The sequence below is a fragment of the Nasonia vitripennis genome (assembly GCF_009193385.2).
Source record: "Nasonia vitripennis strain AsymCx chromosome 1 unlocalized genomic scaffold, Nvit_psr_1.1 chr1_random0016, whole genome shotgun sequence".
NCBI classification, from domain to species: domain Eukaryota; kingdom Metazoa; phylum Arthropoda; class Insecta; order Hymenoptera; family Pteromalidae; genus Nasonia; species Nasonia vitripennis.
This window is the reverse complement of record NW_022279605.1, coordinates 1264787-1272451: the sequence shown is the minus strand read 5'-3', so window position 1 is coordinate 1272451 and position 7665 is coordinate 1264787. Positions and strand designations below refer to the sequence as shown.

Here is a 7665-nt window from a genome sequence, read left to right as displayed (position 1 = left end):
TCAGAGGCTAAAAATAATAAGTGCAAAAAAAAGTATGGCAGGATGTTTTTTACCCTTCCATCGCATAGGCCGTGGCCAATAATGCTTAAAACCACCAAAAAACATTATCGTTAGATGTAGATTTTATTTTTTAATAATTAACGAAATAAATTTTGTAAGATGTGAATTAGTTCGCGAGAGCTAGACATGGCGACCACAGCGGAACGCGGAACAGGGCGGACCGAAGCAAGACGGTACTACACCGGTTTGTTATTGTTATGACTCAAGGTTAGTTCGTCTGCTAGAGGTGTCCCTGTCACAACGCTCGACTCCGAAATCCGAGCACAGTTTTTCGCGAAACGTCGGTAGATCGCTAAAGAAGCGATCTCGGAGCTTTCGCGAAAGAGTGCTCATTGAAATTTGATTTTTCGGAGCTCGTAAATCTGTCAGCAGCGGTGCTTTTCCTTTTCAATAAAAATCCAAGCCCAGTCTCAGAATTTAAAAAAAACATAGTGCTCTGAATTTTGGAGAGGTATCGAGTTAGTTTGAGATCTTGAATGTCAGGCGTCCTTGGCCTGACTCGAACGTTCCTTTTTAAACGTCATTAACAATTCTCTGGTTTTGAGAGCAAAATCTGCCGAATAATTGAGTGTGTATGCTAAGTTTGTATTGTAAAAGAATTTTAAAGCATTATTTTCATTAGTGCTTTAGAAAAAAAATTACTTGATTGTTAATTTTTAGATATAAGTTACAATTTTCAGAACCATAATCTAGTAAGCGGCCAGTTTGAACGGCAATTAGGACAATTTAAACGCGTGCTCATTGTGCAAATAAAAAGTATAATCCATACAAATTCTTTACGTGACAGATCGTGTAAAGAAGTTTATTCGGGCTGCTGGTCAACTCGCCAACCTCTCCTACATCCTGCTGCGAATCCTTTTCCATCGGCGCGATCCCATACTACTCCTACTCAGTGAATTTGCTCTCTACCTTCTAATCAGCTTGTTTTTGACGAAGTGAGTTGTTTCATTTTAAATTTTCAATATTTTTTAAGTATCAAACGAATTGCAACGAGTGTTCAAAGACACCCGTTTGTGTATGATTTACTCCTTCATCTCAACCTCTTAATTAACATGCAGTCGTCAATACAGAAGATGAATACGCAAGATCCGTTACATAGCCCAGTACCGAAGTGGCCAACAAGGTTGAACTCAGCGACTTTGCAGATACCGTAACCAAAGGTTGCTGTTCAATAGTTTAACGCGAAGATGCAAACGTCTGCTCAAGCCACAGCTAGCCATCGCAACTAAATGCTGCAGAAGTTTTCTACAAGCATCATTATAGGAAACGATAATGATGTTCGAGATGATCAGTTGGCTACACCCGGACGTAAGAAAATCGGTACGGGGAGACGCAGCTCATGTTAAACTGCTATAAAAGCAAATTTCTAGTTCGTCAGCTAACACCTGCAAAGCTCTAGCAGACTTGCAATACGACAAAGACAAACGCACACTCACACTTGAGCAAAAAATTCATGCGTAATTGGCATAGCTATAACACTGTCAGTCATAAATCGATGAACTTTTCATTTAACTTGATCCTGTAAGTGATTTATAATGAAAATAAAATTTGTAATAAAGAATGAATGTTTTATAATGAATGTAGAGGTCAGCCAGGTAAGACCTATAAAATTTGAATTTAATTGTTCATCCATAAAATTATAAAATTAATTTTTTGTAGCTCCAAAACCTGCCAAAAGTAGCACTACCCGTATTTTATTAAAATCCGAGAATAGTTGTTTAGATCTTGTAAATCAGCCAGGAGCGGTGCTTTTTCTTTGTTTATAAAGATCCAAGCCCAGTTTCTAGCGAAATGTTGATAGATCGCTTGAGCAGCGCGTTCGTAGCTTTCGCGGAAAAGTGGGCATTGAAAATTGATTTTTCAGAACCTGTAAATCGGTCAGCAGCGCTGCTTTTTCTATGTTTATAAAAATCCAAGCACAGTTTCCAACGAAATGTCAGTAGATCACTCGAGCTGCGATCTCTGAGCTTTCGCGAATGAGTGCGTATTAAAAATTATTTATTTGGAGCATGTAAATCAGTCAGCAGCACTGCTTTTTCTCCGTTTATAATAATCCAAGCCCAGTTCTTAACGAAATGTCAGTAGATCACTCGAGCAGCAATCTTGGAGCTTTCGCGAAAGAGTGCACATTGAAATTTCATTTTCCATAACTTGTAAATCGGCCAGGAACGCTGCTTTTCCTGTTCAATAAAAATCCAAGCCCAGTTTCAAGTGAAACGTCGATAGATCGCTTAAGCAGCGCGTTCGTAGCTTTCGCGGAAAAGTGCGTATTAAAAATTGATTATTTGGAGCTTGTAAATCAGTCAGCAGTGCTGCTTTTTCTTTGATTATAAAAATCCAAGCACAGTTTCTAGCGAAATGTCGATAGATCGCTTAAGCAGCGCGTTCGTAGCTTTCGTGGAAAAGTGCGTATTAAAAATTGATTATTTGGAGCTTGTAAATCAGTCAGCAGTGCTGCTTTTTCTTTGTTTATAAAAATCCAAGCACAGTTTCTAGCAAAATGTCGATAGATCGCTTAAGCAGCGCGTTCGTAGATTTCGCGGAAAAGTGCGTATTAAAAATTGATTATTTGGAGCTTGTAAATCAGTCAGCAGTGCTGCTTTTTCTTTGTTTATAAAAATCCAAGCACAGTTTCTAGCGAAATGTCGATAGATCACTCGAGCAGCGATCTTGGAACTTTCGCGAATGAGTGCGTATTAAAAATTGATTATTTGGAGCTTGTAAATCAGTCAGCAGTGCTGCTTTTTCTTTGTTTATAAAAATCCAAGCCCAGTTTTTAGCGAAATGTCGATAGATCGCTTGAGCAGCGATCTCTGAGCTTTCGCGGAAAAGTGCGTATTAAAAATTGATTATTTGGAGCTTGTAAATCAGTCAGCAGTGCTGCTTTTTCTTTGTTTATAAAAATCCAAGCACAGTTTCTAGCGAAATGTCGATAGATCACTCGAGCAGCGATCTTGGAACTTTCGCGAATGAGTGCGTATTAAAAATTGATTATTTGGAGCTTGTAAATCAGCCAGCAGTGCTGCTTTTTCTTTGTTTATAAAAATCCAAGCCCAGTTTCAAGTGAAACGTCGATAGATCGCTTAAGCAGCGCGTTCGTAGCTTTCGCGGAAAAGTTCGTATTAAAAATTGATTATTTGGAGCTTGTAAATCAGTCAGCAGTGCTGCTTTTTCTTTGTTTATAAAAATCCAAGCCCAGTTTTTAGCGAAATGTCGATAGATCGCTTGAGCAGCGATCTCTGAGCTTTCGCGGAAAAGTGCGTATTAAAAATTGATTATTTGGAGCTTGTAAATCAGTCAGCAGTGCTGCTTTTTCTTTGATTATAAAAATCCAAGCACAGTTTCCAACGAAATGTCAGTAGATCACTCGAGCTGCGATCTCTGAGCTTTCGCGAATGAGTGCGTATTAAAAATTATTTATTTGGAGCATGTAAATCAGTCAGCAGCACTGCTTTTTCTCCGTTTATAATAATCCAAGCCCAGTTCTTAACGAAATGTCAGTAGATCACTCGAGCAGCAATCTTGGAGCTTTCGCGAAAGAGTGCACATTGAAATTTCATTTTCCATAACTTGTAAATCGGCCAGGAACGCTGCTTTTCCTGTTCAATAAAAATCCAAGCCCAGTTTCAAGTGAAACGTCGATAGATCGCTTAAGCAGCGCGTTCGTAGCTTTCGCGGAAAAGTGCGTATTAAAAATTGATTATTTGGAGCTTGTAAATCAGTCAGCAGTGCTGCTTTTTCTTTGTTTATAAAAATCCAAGCCCAGTTTTTAGCGAAATGTCGATAGATCACTCGAGCAGCAATCTCTGAGCTTTCGCGAATGAGTCAGTATTAAAAATTGTTTATTTGGAGCTTGTAAATCAGTCAGCAGTGCTGCTTTTTCTTTGTTTATAAAAATCCAAGCACAGTTTCTAGCGAAATGTCGATAGATCACTCGAGCAGCGATCTTGGAACTTTCGCGAATGAGTGCGTATTAAAAATTGATTATTTGGAGCTTGTAAATCAGCCAGCAGTGCTGCTTTTTCTTTGTTTATAAAAATCCAAGCCCAGTTTCAAGTGAAACGTCGATAGATCGCTTAAGCAGCGCGTTCGTAGCTTTCGCGGAAAAGTTCATATTAAAAATTGATTATTTGGAGCTTGTAAATCAGTCAGCAGTGCTGCTTTTTCTTTGTTTATAAAAATCCAAGCCCAGTTTTTAGCGAAATGTCGATAGATCGCTTGAGCAGCGATCTCTGAGCTTTCGCGGAAAAGTGCGTATTAAAAATTGATTATTTGGAGCTTGTAAATCAGTCAGCAGTGCTGCTTTTTCTTTGATTATAAAAATCCAAGCACAGTTTCTAGCGAAATGTCGATAGATCGCTTAAGCAGCGCGTTCGTAGCTGTCGCGGAAAAGTGCGTATTAAAAATTGATTATTTGGAGCTTGTAAATCAGTCAGCAGTGCTGCTTTTTCTTTGTTTATAAAAATCCAAGCACAGTTTCTAGCAAAATGTCGATAGATCGCTTAAGCAGCGCGTTCGTAGATTTCGCGGAAAAGTGCGTATTAAAAATTGATTATTTGGAGCTTGTAAATCAGTCAGCAGTGCTGCTTTTTCTTTGTTTATAAAAATCCAAGCACAGTTTCTAGCGAAATGTCGATAGATCACTCGAGCAGCGATCTTGGAGCTTTCGCGAATGAGTGCGGATTAAAAATTGATTATTTGGAGCTTGTAAATCAGTCGGCAGTGCTGCTTTTTCTTTGTTTATAAAAATCCAAGCACAGTTTCTAGCAAAATGTCGATAGATCACTCGAGCAGCGCGTTCGTAGCTTTAGCGGAAAAGCGCGTATTAAAAATTGATTATTTGGAGCTTGTAAATCAGTCAGCAGTGCTGCTTTTTCTTTGTTTATAAAAATCCAAGCCCAGTTTTTAGCGAAATGTCGATAGATCACTCGAGCAGCAATCTCTGAGCTTTCGCGAATGAGTGCGTATTAAAAATTGTTTATTTGGAGCTTGTAAATCAGTCAGCAGTGCTGCTTTTTCTTTGTTTATAAAAATCCAAGCACAGTTTCTAGCGAAATGTCGATAGATCACTCGAGCAGCGATCTTGGAACTTTCGCGAATGAGTGCGTATTAAAAATTGATTATTTGGAGCTTGTAAATCAGCCAGCAGTGCTGCTTTTTCTTTGTTTATAAAAATCCAAGCCCAGTTTCAAGTGAAACGTCGATAGATCGCTTAAGCAGCGCGTTCGTAGCTTTCGCGGAAAAGTTCGTATTAAAAATTGATTATTTGGAGCTTGTAAATCAGTCAGCAGTGCTGCTTTTTCTTTGTTTATAAAAATCCAAGCCCAGTTTTTAGCGAAATGTCGATAGATCGCTTGAGCAGCGATCTCTGAGCTTTCGCGGAAAAGTGCGTATTAAAAATTGATTATTTGGAGCTTGTAAATCAGTCAGCAGTGCTGCTTTTTCTTTGATTATAAAAATCCAAGCCCAGTTTCTAGCGAAATGTCGATAGATCACTCGAGCAGCAATCTCTGAGCTTTCGCGAATGAGTGCGTATTAAAAATTGTTTATTTGGAGCTTGTAAATCAGTCAGCAGTGCTGCTTTTTCTTTGTTTATAAAAATCCAAGCACAGTTTCTAGCGAAATGTCGATAGATCACTCGAGCAGCGATCTTGGAACTTTCGCGAATGAGTGCGTATTAAAAATTGATTATTTGGAGCTTGTAAATCAGTCAGCAGTGCTGCTTTTTCTTTGTTTATAAAAATCCAAGCCCAGTTTTTAGCGAAATGTCGATAGATCGCTTGAGCAGCGATCTCTGAGCTTTCGCGGAAAAGTGCGTATTAAAAATTGATTATTTGGAGCTTGTAAATCAGTCAGCAGTGCTGCTTTTTCTTTGTTTATAAAAATCCAAGCACAGTTTCTAGCGAAATGTCGATAGATCACTCGAGCAGCGATCTTGGAGCTTTCGCGAATGAGTGCGGATTAAAAATTGATTATTTGGAGCTTGTAAATCAGTCAGCAGTGCTGCTTTTTCTTTGTTTATAAAAATCCAAGCACAGTTTCTAGCAAAATGTCGATAGATCACTCGAGCAGCGCGTTCGTAGCTTTCGCGGAAAAGTGCGTATTAAAAATTGATTATTTGGAGCTTGTAAATCAGTCAGCAGTGCTGCTTTTTCTTTGTTTATAAAAATCCAAGCCCAGTTTCTAGCGAAATGTCGATAGATCGCTTGAGCAGCGATCTCTGAGCTTTCGCGGAAAAGTGCGTATTAAAAATTGATTATTTCGAGCTTGTAAATCAGTCAGCAGTGCTGCTTTTTCTTTGTTTATAAAAATCCAAGCACAGTTTCTAGCAAAATGTCGATAGATCGCTTAAGCAGCGCGTTCGTAGATTTCGCGGAAAAGTGCGTATTAAAAATTGATTATTTGGAGCTTGTAAATCAGTCAGCAGTGCTGCTTTTTCTTTGTTTATAAAAATCCAAGCACAGTTTCTAGCGAAATGTCGATAGATCACTCGAGCAGCGATCTTGGAGCTTTCGCGAATGAGTGCGGATTAAAAATTGATTATTTGGAGCTTGTAAATCAGCCAGCAGTGCTGCTTTTCCTGTTCAATAAAAATCCAAGCCCAGTTTCAAGTGAAACGTCGATAGATCGCTTAAGCAGCGCGTTCGTAGCTTTCGCGGAAAAGTGCGTATTAAAAATTGATTATTTGGAGCTTGTAAATCAGTCAGCAGTGCTGCATTTTCTTTGTTTATAAAAATCCAAGCCCAGTTTTTAGCGAAATGTCGATAGATCACTCGAGCAGCAATCTCTGAGCTTTCGCGAATGAGTGCGTATTAAAAATTGATTATTTGGAGCTTGTAAATCAGTCAGCAGTGCTGCTTTTTCTTTGTTTATAAAAATCCAAGCACAGTTTCTAGCGAAATGTCGATAGATCACTCGAGCAGCGATCTTGGAACTTTCGCGAATGAGTGCGTATAAAAAATTGATTATTTGGAGCTTGTAAATCAGCCAGCAGTGCTGCTTTTTCTTTGTTTATAAAAATCCAAGCCCAGTTTCAAGTGAAACGTTGATAGATCGCTTAAGTAGCGCGTTGGTAGCTTTCGCGGAAAAGTTCGTATTAAAAATTGATTATTTGGAGCTTGTAAATCAGTCAGCAGTGCTGCTTTTTCTTTGTTTATAAAAATCCAAGCACAGTTTCTAGCGAAATGTCGATAGATCACTCGAGCAGCGATCTTGGAGCTTTCGCGAATAAGTGCGGATTAAAAATTGATTATTTGGAGCTTGTAAATCAGTCAGCAGTGCTGCTTTTTCTTTGTTTATAAAAATCCAAGCACAGTTTCTAGCAAAATGTCGATAGATCACTCGAGCAGCGCGTTCGTAGCTTTCGCGGAAAAGTGCGTATTAAAAATTGATTATTTGGAGCTTGTAAATCAGTCAGCAGTGCTGCTTTTTCTTTGTTTATAAAAATCCAAGCACAGTTTCTAGCAAAATGTCGATAGATCGCTTAAGCAGCGCGTTCGTAGATTTCGCGGAAAAGTGCGTATTAAAAATTGATTATTTGGAGCTTGTAAATCAGTCAGCAGTGCTGCTTTTTCTTTGTTTATAAAAATCCAAGCACAGTTTCTA

At 38.7% G+C, this 7665-nt stretch overlaps 1 long non-coding RNA gene across 1 annotated transcript; it reads left to right on the top strand.

Annotated features, from left to right (window-relative positions):
- Nucleotides 1-891: 891 nt before the first annotated feature.
- LOC116416064 lies at nucleotides 892-1621 on the top strand. Its single transcript, XR_004226568.1, has 2 exons — nucleotides 892-995; nucleotides 1119-1621. It is a non-coding gene; the product is annotated as an uncharacterized LOC116416064 (long non-coding RNA).
- Nucleotides 1622-7665: the final 6044 nt, after the last annotated feature.